This window comes from Lepidochelys kempii, chromosome 3 (assembly GCF_965140285.1).
Source record: "Lepidochelys kempii isolate rLepKem1 chromosome 3, rLepKem1.hap1, whole genome shotgun sequence".
Taxonomy (NCBI): Eukaryota; Metazoa; Chordata; order Testudines; family Cheloniidae; genus Lepidochelys; species Lepidochelys kempii.
The window spans coordinates 63,219,630-63,232,839 of NC_136382.1; the positions used below are offsets into that span (position 1 = coordinate 63,219,630).

A 13,210-nucleotide genomic window follows, 5' to 3' on the forward strand; every position below is an offset into this window, starting at 1 on the left:
CAATGAGGGGGTGGGGGTTGGGGTGGGGGGGAGGAGTTCTTCAAAAAACAAAATATCTTCAGTTTGTATTTTTGCTAATGTTTTATATTGCTGTTCTTAAATGTAAAACTTTTGTGCAATGTTCTAGGCTCCAGCCTGAAAGCACCCTACTGATGTACTTTACAAATGTAATATAATGTCCCTGGGGTCAGCAGTGGGGATTGAACCAGATAGAAAAGTTGAACCCTGTACTGTCTGAGCTAAAACGCTCAGCTCTCTTAGAAAAAAAGATGTAGGAGACTCATAAACCTCTGTGGTCCAGCAAACCACACAGAGTAAATGTGGGTTACAAAATCGGAGGTCCAGGTCCAGCAAAGAGAATCAAATTTACTGCAAGACAATTAATAATAGGGCAAGTGAAGTCCTAGAATGGGATTAGGAACCAACAACTACATTTCCAATTCTGGATTTTTCACTAATTTTTCACATGGCTTTGGGCAAATCAGGTAGCTTTTCTACATCTGTGTTCCCCTTGTAAAATTCCAATAAGTAATGTTACAGGCTATGAACTAGCTTTTGATCATTTGAAGTTTAAAAGGCGTGTGTGTGTGAGTGAGAGACACACACCGAGTGGCTCATGAAAAGCTGAAGGATGAACAGCTCCGGCTGTTTGGAATCGGAGTCATCTAGACAGCACCTCTTTGAAATGCTTCCCCCTCCACCTCTGTGCATGTCAAAAATATCAGAAACATCATTAGTCTTGCAAAGTAATGCAAAGGGAATCTGTTGTACTACAGGAACCATAATAACTAGTTACTACGCTGGATTATTATCTCTGTTTCTCATATTGATGATTAAATCACATTCCCAGTTACATCTTACTGTGAAAATATTAAGCCATAACAGGAGATGTGATGAAGCCTTAGCAGAATCAGATGAACATACCTCTAATTTAATACTGATTAACTGCAGACCCACCTCACTCTTCTTTATTCAGATTTATAAAATGACAGGAGGTGACAGTCCTGGCATTCTTTCGTCTTCTATTTCGTTGCATTGCTGTTTTGACATAAGCACAAAAGAGAAACCATCGCAGAGTCCATCATAGAGCCATGCACGTTTCTGATGCTCTTGTTACATTTGAGCCTGCAGTGACAGATGTACTCTGCCTATTTTTGCTTCTACTGCGTTTCTTAGGTAAGGAAAGCATGTCTGATTCAAGACAATTTCTGTACCCACACTGGGGCTTTTATCACATGTGACAGAAGTGTAATTTTACCAAAACCAGTTGCATTGACTCCCAGTCCCCTGCTAGAAGTGCAAGATAACATCACTCGCCTATGTGCATCTTCGGGGAAAAAAGAGACACGAGAAGCTAAAAACCACCCCCACCCCCGCAGTATTGCATAACCATTCGCTACCTAGCTAAACCAATGGTTACTTGCCATAGCAACTGCTGCACTATGTATGCCACAGGAGAGATGCACTCTTCTCAAAATGGACATCCAAATAGCTTGAAACACCTTGGACATTTCAAAGTTTAAGGAAAAGTATGATGGTCCACTTTCTACTATCTCATCTTTAATACAGAGGTGCAACCCAAGGAGGCCCCATATAGGGCAGCAGTCTTTCCAGTCAAATAGGCTTTTGACTCCCCGAAAGCAGCTGCAGTGGCACTTAACCAGGCAGTTTGCCATAGCATAGTGCATATAGTTAGCTCTCTTCCTTAGAGATTTCTAATGTGCCTATTACTCCAGGAGCTAAGATTTTTTTTTTTTTTAAACAGCTCGGGTTCTGTTTGAATTGCTCTTGATAGAAAGTACTCTAAGGAAAGGTTTCAGAGTAGCAGCTGTGTTAGTCTGTATTCGCAAAAAGAAAAGGAGGACTTGTGGCACCTTAGAGACTAACCAATTTATTTGAGCATAAGCTTTCGTGAGCTACAGTGGATGCATCCGATGAAGTGAGCTGTAGCTCATGAAAGCTTATGCTCAGATAAATTGGTTAGTCTCTAAGGTGCCACAAGTCCTCCTTTTCTTTTTACTCTAAGGAAGAGGCACGTGTGATGGTTTGGAGAACCTGTCTATGTACAACTTATGAATTCTGGTTGATTTTATGAAATTGTTGTATCAATGAGTGCCTCGGTGTATGTGGAATCCGTTATCTGCTTTCAGAGCTGGTATCATGCCTCTCTCAGACTAGGGACAATGGAAATTTCTTAAACTGCAAGCTCCCATTCAGATGGAAGCACTTTAGGACACTGGGATGGCTGAAGGCTAGGAGAACCAGTTCTCACTGCAGATAAGGGGTATGGGAGGGGCCGCGGGGGGAGGAGGAAGAGGAGCAGTGGACTTTCCCCAGAAAGGGAACAAAGAGACTGAGATGTTTGGTTAAAAGCAGAGAGGGACTCGGAGAGAGGAACAAAAGGGTCAGGCTCTAGGAGCCAAGGAGGACCTGCTGACTGCAGACCAGCCAGCATTGAAGGAAGCTGACTGCGAAGGTCAGAGATTCTCCATGAGTCTGAGGATAAGCTGTGAGCTGGAGGAGCATGGTCCTGAAGAGGGGACCTGGAATCCTGAAAGAATGTTGACCCAAATCCCAAAGACCACTCAAGACTGGTGAGGAGATGGAGGCACGGAATGGCGTGTAGGTGTTTCTGGTTTTAGCTGGATCTGTCTCTTGTATTGTCTAAAGAAAATAATTTTAGAAATACTTTTGCAAAGTCTGTGTCTATTCGCTTCAGCTATCACATGTTCCTGAAAGAGTAAACTATAAACCAGCGTGCCCATCAGGAGGGAGTTCTGGGTAGACTTGCCAGCTTTCTAATCGCACAAAACCGAACACCCTTGCCCCTGCCCTGCCTCTTCTCTGAGGCCTTGCCCCTGCTCACTCCATCCCTCCTCCTCCCCCCCCCCCCGTTGCTTGTTCTTCCCAACCTCACTCACTCACTCATTTTCACTGGGCTGGGGCAGGGGGTTTTCACTGGGGTGGGGCCTGAAATGAGGGATTCAGAGTATGGGAGGGGCCTCTGGGCTGGGGCAGGAGGTTGAGGTGCAGGCTCCGAGAGGGAGTTTGGGTGCAGGAGGGGGCGCAGGGCTGGGGCAGGGGAGGAGGGGTTGGGCTCCGGGATGGAATTTGGATGTGGAACGGGGTTCTGAGCTGGGGCAGGGGGTTGGGGCACAGGAGGGGGTGTGGGCATCAGGAGGGAGTTTGGATGCAGGAGGGGACTCAGGGCTGGTGCAGGGGGTTAAGGTGCGTGGGGGGGAGGGCTCTGGCTGGGGTTGTGGGCTCCGGGGATGAAGGGTTTGGGGTGTGGGAGGGGGCTCCAGGCTCGGGCAGGGAGTTGGGGTGCAGGCTCTGGGCAGTGCTTACCTTGCAGGCTCCCAGGAAGCGGTGACATGTCCCTCCAGTTCCTGGCCAATGGGAGCTGCAGAGCCAGCGCTTGGGGTGGGGGCAGTGTGTGGAGCCCCCGTGGCCATCCCTACACCTAGGAGATGGAGGGACATGCTGGTAGCACTGGGCCTGAAGAGCTTTTCATGAAGCAGGAGGAAGGGACGCCATTTGTTTTTATCATCCATTAAAATCTTTATTTAATTTTAATTTAGTAACTTGAAAAATGTTTCCTTTTAGTACAGGACAGTCCCTCTTTTATAGCAAGATATTTAACTCTTCCCATTCCTTTACCTTCAAAAAGCTCTCCTAGTCTCCACTTTTTCTCCCCATGCAGCCCTACCTACACCTATTCAGTGTTGGCAGGTATGTTTGAAGCCACCAATATGTTTACATTTGCAATTAGTCTTGCAGTTATGTTTCTTGTTTGTAATTTTCTCAAGATGTGGGCACAAGTATCAGTTACTCAGCGTTTGCTAGCCTGTAGCTAATTGGAGCAGATTTGGTAGCACCTTTTAAAAAGCAAGGAGCTGCTACTTCCTAGCATCTTTACAACTTTTAAAAAATTAAAACAATTGTTGGTGCTCTCAAAACAAACAGTGAATGTGCTGTAAGCCCTGGAATTTATTCATCAATTACATTGTAAAACTGCAAGCACAGACCACACTTAGCAAAATTCATGGGCAGAGTGTGTGTCAGCAAAACATTGCTACAGAATCATTTGACTGATAAAGCACATAGCATTAGCTCAGAATGCTTGCTCTGAATAAAGCAAAATATTTACTGCAAATGAGACATGGGAATAGGTTTCTCTGTACTGTTTATTCCCCCCTTGTGTAATTTAAGGCAGCAAAACCAAGTGGTGTAGAAGCATACGAACTACTGTCAAAGAAGGAAGATATTGATAAGTAACAGTCCCTATGAAATGTTAAGAAAACGTGATGATTTAGTCCTGCTTAGAATCATAAAAAGAAGAGGATGACTTGCAGCACCTTAGAGACTAAAAAATTTGTTTGAGCATAAGCTTTCGTGAGCTACAGCTCACTTCATGCATCCGATGAAGTGAGCTGTAGCTCATGAAAGCTTATGCTCAAATAAATTTGTTCTCTTCTTTTTGCGGATTCAGACTAACACAGCTGCTACTCTGAAACTTAGAATCATAGAATATCAGGGTTGGAAGGGACCTCAGGAGGTCATCTAGTCCAACCCCCTGCTCAAAGCAGGACCAATCCCCAACTAAATCATCCCAGCCAGGGCTTTGTCAAGGCTGACCTTAAAAACTTCAAAGGAAGGAGATTCCACCACCTCCCTACGTAACGCATTCCAGTGCTTCACCATCCTCCTAGTGAAAAAATTTTTCCTAATATCCAACCTAAACCTCCCCCACTGCAACTTGAGACCATTACTGCTTGTTCTGTCATCTGCTACCTCTGAGAACAGTCTAGATCCATCCTCTTTGGAACCCCCTTTCAGGTAGTTGAAAGCAGCTATCAAATCCCCCCTCATTCTTCTCTTCCGCAGACTAAACAATCCCAGTTCCCTCAGCCTCTCCTCATAAGTCATATGTTCCAGTCCCCTAATCATTTTTGTTGCCCTCCGCTGGATGTTTTCCAATTTTTTCACATCCTTCTTGTAGTGTGGGGCCCAAATCTGGACACACTACTCCAGATGAGGCCTCACCAATGTCGAATAGAGGGGAACAATCACGTACCTCGATCTGCTGGCAATGCCCCTACGTATACATCCCAAAATGGTGTTAGCCTTCTTGGCAACAAGGGCACACTGTTGACTCATATCCAGCTTCTTGTCCACTGTAACCCCTAGATCCTTTTCTGCAGAACTGCTGCCTAGCCATTTGGTCCCTAGTCTGTAGCGGTGCATGGGATTCTTCCGTCCTAAGTGCAGGACTCTGCACTTGTCCTTGATGAACCTCATCAGATTTCTTTTGGCCCAATCCTCTAATTTGTCTAGGGCCCTCTGTATCCTATCCCTACCCTCCAGCGTATCTACCTCCTTCCAGTTTAGTGTCATCTGCAAACTTGCTGAGGATGCAATCCAAACCATCCTCCAGATCATTAATGAAGATACTGAACAAAACCGGCCCCAAGACCGACCCTTGGGGCACTCCACTTGATACCGGCTGCCAACTAGACATGGAGCTTTTGATCACTACCCGTTGAGCCCGACAATCTAGCCAGCTTTCTATCCACCTTATAGTCCATTCATCCAGCCCAAACTTCTTTAACTTGCTGGCAAGAATACTGTGGGAGACTGTGTCAAAAGCTTTGCTAAAGTCAAGGAACAACATGCCCACTGCTTTCCCCTCATCCACAGAGCCAGTTATCTCGTCATAGAAGGCAATTAGATTAGTCAGGGATGACTTGCCCTTGGTAAATCCATGCTGACTGTTCCTGATCACTAAGTGCTTGCTACATATTGGCTCCAACTCAGAATCCAGGTGGTACAACATGGCATAAAACCACCTTTTCCCCACCCTTTCCCATTGTGCTGCCCCTTCTGTGCTTTGTTTCTCAGGTGGTGCAGCCCAGGATCTAGCCAAGTCTCACTGGAGCGCTGTACATTTTCAAAGCAATGGCCAGTAATGCCTGCCTCAAGACTCTGAGCCCCTCCTCCCATGATCTATAGCCTGATTTATAGTTTCTTTGTGAGGTTACTACTAAATTGTCTGTGATTATGAATGACAAAAGTTAAATAGCATACTCAGTAGCCACGATCGTATAGTGCCACATGTCAAAGTCTCGGAGAAACAAAGGGAAACCAGTTGCGAGGGTTATGGTGGATGCTCAATCACTAGAAATTTTTAAATCAAGACTGGCTGTTTTTCTGAAAACAATGCTCTAGCTCTAGCAGGAATTAATTCCAGGCTGTCCTATGGCCAGTGTTATGCGGGAGGTCAGACTAAATGATCACAATGACTTTATTAATCTATGAATTTGTACAATCTACATATAAAAAGGAAGTAATAAAATTCTGTCTTCTGTAAAAGTAAACAACCAAAGTCCAAGAGGAATACTTATCAGTATGTGAAATGAGCATATGAACAATAACCACAGTAGAACAATGGTTGCTGCTCATACAATGCAATTTCTCTTTCCTGTCTTCAGCTGCTACGTGTAGTTTCATTGGAAGACAATACTGTGTACATTTGTGCATAGATCATTAAAAACCCACAGAACCAACATGACGGTGGCTACCATTCTCTCTAACCCCTTTAGTTTATATTGCATCTCCCTTCCCTCCCTACTCTTCCTCTGTCTTACCTGTTAGGGCAGGGGTGGCCAACCTGAGCCTGAGAAGGAGCCAGAATTTACCAATGTACATTGCCAAAGCGCCACAGTAATACGTCAGCAGCCCCCCATCAGCTCCCCTCCTTCCCCCCACTCAGTGCCTTCCGCCCACCAGCAGCCCCGCACATCCCGATCAGCTGTTCCGCGGTGTGCAGGAGCCTCTGGTGGGGAGGAAAAGCAAGGGCACGGCAGGCTGAGGGACGGGGGTGGGAAGGGGTGGAGTGGGGGCAGGGCCCATGGCAGAGGCAGGGGTTGAGCAGTGAGCACCCCCTGGCACATTGGAAAGTTGGCACCTGTAGCTCCAGCCCCGCATTTGGTGCCTATACAAGGAGCCGCATGTTAACTTCTGAAGAGCCGCATGTGGCTCCGGAGCCACCGGTTGGCCACCCCTGTATTAGGGCTTGACTTTGCTCCCTATAAAGTCCATGGCAAAACTCACTGATTTCAGTGGTACAGGACTGGGCCCTTAAGTTGTAAATTACATTAAGGGTCTGTGATGGTGTTTTTGTTTGTGGGGTTTTTTGAGGGGGGGGTACAGCGCTTAACACAATGCACTTCCAATTGTAACTGGGTCTTTTGTGCTGGATTACAGATAGTAATTGTTGTTTGCAGTGCTGTTGTAGCTGTGCTGGTCCCGGGATATTAGAGAGACGACATGGGTGAGCTTAATATATTTTTATTGGACCCACTTCTGTTGGTGAAGGAGACGAGCTTTCAAGCTGCACAAAGAAGAACTGTGTGTCGTTCAAAAGCATGCGTCGTTCACCAACAGAAGTTGGCCCAATAAGAGAGAGTACCTCACCCACCTTGTCTCACAAATTCAGTAGAACCTCAGAGTTACGAACACCTCAGGAATGGAGGTTGTTTGTAACTCTGAACAAAGTGTTATGGTGGTTCTTTCAAAAGTTTATAACTGAACATTGACTTAATAAAGCTTTGAAACTTTACTATGCAGAAGAAAAATGCTGCTTTGAACCATCTTAATTTAAGTGAAACAAGCACAGAAACAGTTTCCTTACCTTGTCAAATCCTTGTTTTAAAACTTCCGTTTGTTTTAGTAGTTTACATTTAACACAGTACTGTACTGTATTTACTTTTTTATTTTTGGCTCTGCTGCTGCTTGATTTGTGTACTTCCAGTTCCAGATCAGGTGTGTGGTTGACCAGTCAGTTCGTAACTCTAGTGTTCATAACTCTGAGGTTCTACTGTAATAATAATCCTTTCCTAACTGTACTTTTTCATGTAAGCAATTGTTGTGCTTGGCTAGGGATGCTATTCATTTGTCTATGGATGGAGAGGCAGTGTTTGCACTGGTGAATGAGGGTGGTGCATGTCTGCAAGATAATTATTAACCTTGTGGGACAATGACTATAAATAACTCTATTAATTGCATATTTAGATGTATATCAAAATTGGATTTACATGCTTGACTTCTAAGGGTTTAGTCTACAGACAAATTGTACCACTTTAACTCTACAAGTATAGTTTAAAGCAATAAAATTCCCTGAGTGAGAGCTCAGTAATATTGGTATAAAAGTGCTTACGCTTGTATGGAAGGGAAATAACTATTGGGGCTGGCTGGAAAACAATATTTCTGTTTTGATACTTGGTTTCATTCCAAAGTGGAATATATGACAGAAGAGAAAGAGAAGACCAGTGGTTAGGGCACTCGCCTGGGATGGGGGAGACCGAGGTTCAAATCTCTCCTCTGCCTTTTTTGGCAAAGAGACTTGAACCTGGGTCTCCCATATTGTAGTTGAGGGTCCTAATCGCTGGGTCATACAGTCTCTCTCTCTCTCTCTCTCTCTCTCTCTCTCTCGTTGGAACTGTTCCATTTTGTATAATAAAATATTCATTCAGAGAGAGAGACTAACTCTATAGCCCAGTAGTTAGGACATTCATATGGGATGTGGGAGACCCAGGATCAAGTCCCTGGAGTTAGGCAAAGCAAGGTTCAAGTGGCTGCTCTGCCTAATTTAGGGGACTCGATCATGGGTCTCCTGCATCCCAGGTAAGTGCCCTAACTATCCGGCAACTGGCTAATCTGAGGTGTCTCTGTCTCTCCTGCAGGTGCCTGAAACCCAGTCAGGCCTGCAGTGTGTATACCAACCACTTACCACAAGGTAGTGTATCTGGGTCCTGATCTAAAAATGGAAGAACTGGGAGATTCCACCCTGAGACTAGTAAGGGTAAAATATCTGAGGAGGGAGGGTTGCACTCGGAGAGACCAGACAGGGAACAGTGGTGCAGCTAGCCCTGTAACCACAATTCCCTTCCAAAGAACAAATGCTATATGAAACGACGTGTCTGCACTATCTGTGCTCCTTCAGACGCTCTCAGTTCAGAAATGGCTAGAGTTCACCAGATCACTTTGATTCCTCTCTAAGTATCAGGCCAAATCCTGCTCACCTTACTCATGAGTCCCACTGAAGTTAATCTAGTGTCTGTTTTTAGTGATGGAAGTAAACAGTTCATGATCTATTCTGTCTGCCCACCTCATGGGTGGTGATGAAAAAATACAGAAATCCTAGGAGAAAAGGTTCAGAAAAGAATCTTGTGGCTCCAGAGGGACTGAATGGCTCTTTGGTACAATTTCCTGCAGGTTGTTATAATTTTAATAGCATTTCGATCAACAGTCACACCTTATAATGCACAGCTACCAAATCTATTTTTCCCCTCAAAGGTAAATTGCTCACATTTTAAGAGATTTACAAAACATTTACCTATCTTTGGTAAAAATGCTTTGTCTGAATACTAACATGGTAACAGAAGATGCTGATGTAATAGTTTTATATCCACAACATGTTGCTGATATATTTTTACTTTGGAAGAGTAGGGGGGGAAAGCTTATGTAAAGAAAGGACTGGTAATTGATCACCACCTTCTGGAGACAAACATACAATATCTGTGTCAAGACAGACTTCCATTTGAATACAAAAACAGTAGTCCTCACATATCCATTATTTCCATGAAGACTTTCATTGTGCATACAAAATAAGAGCATGGTATTTCATTATGGAGTCTGATCCCCTGAAGATGGTAGTTCTCTTGGGTCAAGCTGATGAAACAGTTGTTACAGCTGCCTGAAAAACATTACAGCATAGGTTGCTAGTCATAGTGCCAATTCTTTACGTTTCACTTGCACTCAGATTTCTAAAGACATAGTGATCCTATGTTTACAGGACAAAAAGGTATGTTATCGAGCTAATTTCTTCATAAATCCCAAAATCTCCTACATTTCCTTCTGTTGATAATACAAACGTAAATTGTCCAAAATGAAATGTAAATATTACTTATTATAATATTTCTCTCTTCGATCAATATAACAGAGGTCACTAGAATCCTGTGGCACTCCAGGGCTAATTTTTATATTGGCCTCAGTTACAGCCCATAGCATTGCTGCAGCAAGTGCTATGAAATTTGGCAAATTAATTTATCTTTGATAAGAATCTTAGAATCAGAATGAATATACTACACCAATGATATATAACATGGTTTAAAAGGTACTAATAGTAGTATGCAGTGGTCATTAATTCTGCTTGGCAATCTGTGTCGTTCCATCGTACAGCCTGGGGAATGTCAGGCACTGTGCTGGTACACTTTTTCATTTCAGTAGGTGTATCTTTATTGTCTGTTCATATCAGAAAGTATTAATGTTCTCATGCTATCTCAAAACCAGAATGTCTTGTTTGATGCATATGCATGGTCTCACTGTTTTCCATGTTATAAAGAAAACTAATTTGTTCTTGGAACTTCGGCTAAACAGGTGGGCAGGATAGAGCAGAGTTGAGTGTATTTTAAGAATCTTTTAAGTTCAAGGGTGAGTAAATTTTAGTGTCTTGCAGTTCTCCCTGAGGAAAAGATTGCATTAATATTTCTCTCTGAGTGTAATCACCTATATAGCATGGAGATAGTAATCCTGATTTACCCCGGAGAGGGGTCATGACACTAAATTAACTAACTTTGTGTGCAGCATATTGAGGTCCTTGGATCAAAGATGGTGCAGAAGTATGAAGCATTATCATCATCCTGATGTTGTAGGATCACAAGCTAGGCTCATGAGGTCTGACAGTTGTCAATACTACTTCAGCACTCTGCACTGAGAGATGTCTTGGGATGCACCAGGCTATTGGGGAAACCTCTGCATGTATTCCCTGCTCACTCAGTTAACTCCAGGGTGTCTCAGTACCAGTCTGTCACCTGTTCCCCTAAAGGATGCTCAGAAAGAGGATTTTGTGAGAAAGCAAGCTCTGCTTTGTCCTAAAAAATCAGAATAAGGAAAGGAGGTAAGTTCTTTGCCCCCTGGAAATCCAGAGGTGGGAGCAAGCCATCCATTTCACTGAAGACAACAGGAGCCAAGTCAGTAGGCCATCTTTCCCCATACACATTTCAGTAAACATAGGGGATGGCAAAGTAGAGGATAGACTGAACTTGTTGGAAATGGCAAGTTCCTGTGAGGATGGGGGTGACCTAGCCTGATTCTTGTTGGTTTTGCTGAATCACTCTGTGAATCTGACCATGTTTTAAGTTAACGAAACTTTCACACAGATCTAAATAGCTCTTACAGATCCATTTAGTCAGCCCCTCTTTGAAGTATCTTTTAGAAACAGTACATGTGGTTTAGCAGTGGATGCCTTCTCATTTTCTGGAGTAAATCAATAAAAAATATGAACAAGAAATAAGAACCTGGACATTTCAGTTTCCCCCTTGCAAAAGCCCCATCTATCAGATGAGCAATTTTACTAACGATGAGTGACAAACTACATAATTACAGCAGTTCTGTGTATATTTACATGACACTCTCTTTTTGTTGCTGTTTTGTAACCCTGATAGGGAGACCAGCTCCAAACACGAAGTCTAGATCTGGTGTAGATGGGGATTTCTGTTTTTTTCAGTTTTATTTTTGTGACTTGCAGTATGGATTAACAATAAAACCAAAAACAAAGTACATATGTTCTAAATTATCAGCATGTAGATAATATAGGAGTCACTATAAGCACTGAGCTCTAAAGATTAATACTATATTAAATTGTGATGACTTTCTTTACTATGTTAAAGGCAGATTAGGATCATGCTATATAAAAGGTAAGGGAAATCCAAGAATTTTCACTTTGTGTGATCAGTACAACAGTTGAGGATCTGATTAAATCTACGTTGCAATTGTCAGTAGTCTGTGTCGCCAGTGTCCAAGACTAGTGGAAATTGGCAGGCAGAATGAACATTGTGAAATGGGAAGGCATTTTTATTTTTAAAAATCTTTCATTACACATGCAGAATTTCCAAGGAAAACCCTCCTGCAATATCATCTTAGCCTGCACATCTTTACTTGACCAAATATTTAATAAAATGGCCAGTTTTAAGAAAATCTCAATCTCCGTTTCAGATTGAAGTTGTCTCTCATCTTCTATTGTAAGTTACTGAGGATAAGAACTGTTTCTCTCACTTCTACAATATGATTCCTTTATGAGTTTAATGTCTTAGTACAAGAAGTCATTTTACTTTCAGCATTGTGCTTTGATTAGCAGAAAAATGGTGGTAATGATGGTAACTGAGCTACTACTGGTAATCTTGTATTTTCTGCATGCAGTTTTAGAAGAAAAGTTTTGTATGAGAGTGATTGCTCTTTCATAATGTGCATTGTTTGAAAAATCAGTGTGGCATACGTAAAAGAAGGAACCAACCACTGAAAGAAACACAAATGTATTGAATAACTGGTTGTTACGTTACAAGGAATACACATTTAGAAGCCAATCGGTTTCCTTCTTCAGCAGAGCACATAAATGTTCAGACATTTTAGAAATACGTTGTTTTGCAGAAATTGGACCAAAGCCTCTTGGAGATATCCATGGTCTTTGTTTCAAGGAGGACGTAATTATTTCACCACTGAAAGTCACCTGAAAGGCACAATATGAATTTTTACTGTAATCTGTAATAAATTTCACTGAAGATTATTATTTTTGTTATCTGATGTATCAAATGGCTCCAATATGAAGAGTGGTGTGACAAATACAGCTCGTACACACACTTGAAAAACTGATAGTTTTTAAATACCGTCTCGGTCCTATGGTACCCAAAGGTAACATCCATCCACCCATAGTTTAAACCAACCAGCGAGTGGATGGATCTTGCGCCACAGTATTTTTATACTGTAAAATTCTTAAATATAAGTTTTTATCTCCAAACAGTATGGCTGGGAAACATGTTTTGAGTAGTCTGACTGTATAGTGAATACAGTGTGTAGCCCCTTTTAGGTGGAATGTGCCTTAGTAGAAGGATTTTGGACGTGCTGGAAATAGAGTGTGAAGCTGGTTGTAATGCAGAACAGATCCTGGCTGAATTAGTAACCCAGAGGCTTTACCTCAATCTCGAAGACTCTATGGCTATGTCTTCACTGCAAAAAAGGTGTGTTTTTACATAGTTATCCCTTTTATACAAAGTGCTAGTGAAGACAGGGCACAGGCAGTTTTTTAGCTAGTCAAGGTAAACACTGCGGGGGGGCGGGTGCAGTCATATAGAGTTGACTTTGACTAGCTGCA

The 13,210-nt window shown here is 42.8% G+C and overlaps 1 protein-coding gene across 1 annotated transcript in view; it reads left to right on the plus strand.

Annotated features, from left to right (window-relative positions):
- SH3BGRL2 (SH3 domain binding glutamate rich protein like 2) overlaps positions 1-13,210 on the plus strand; it is a 48,010-nt gene that overhangs the window by 8,848 nt on the left and 25,952 nt on the right. The gene's annotated exons all lie outside the window — the stretch shown is intronic.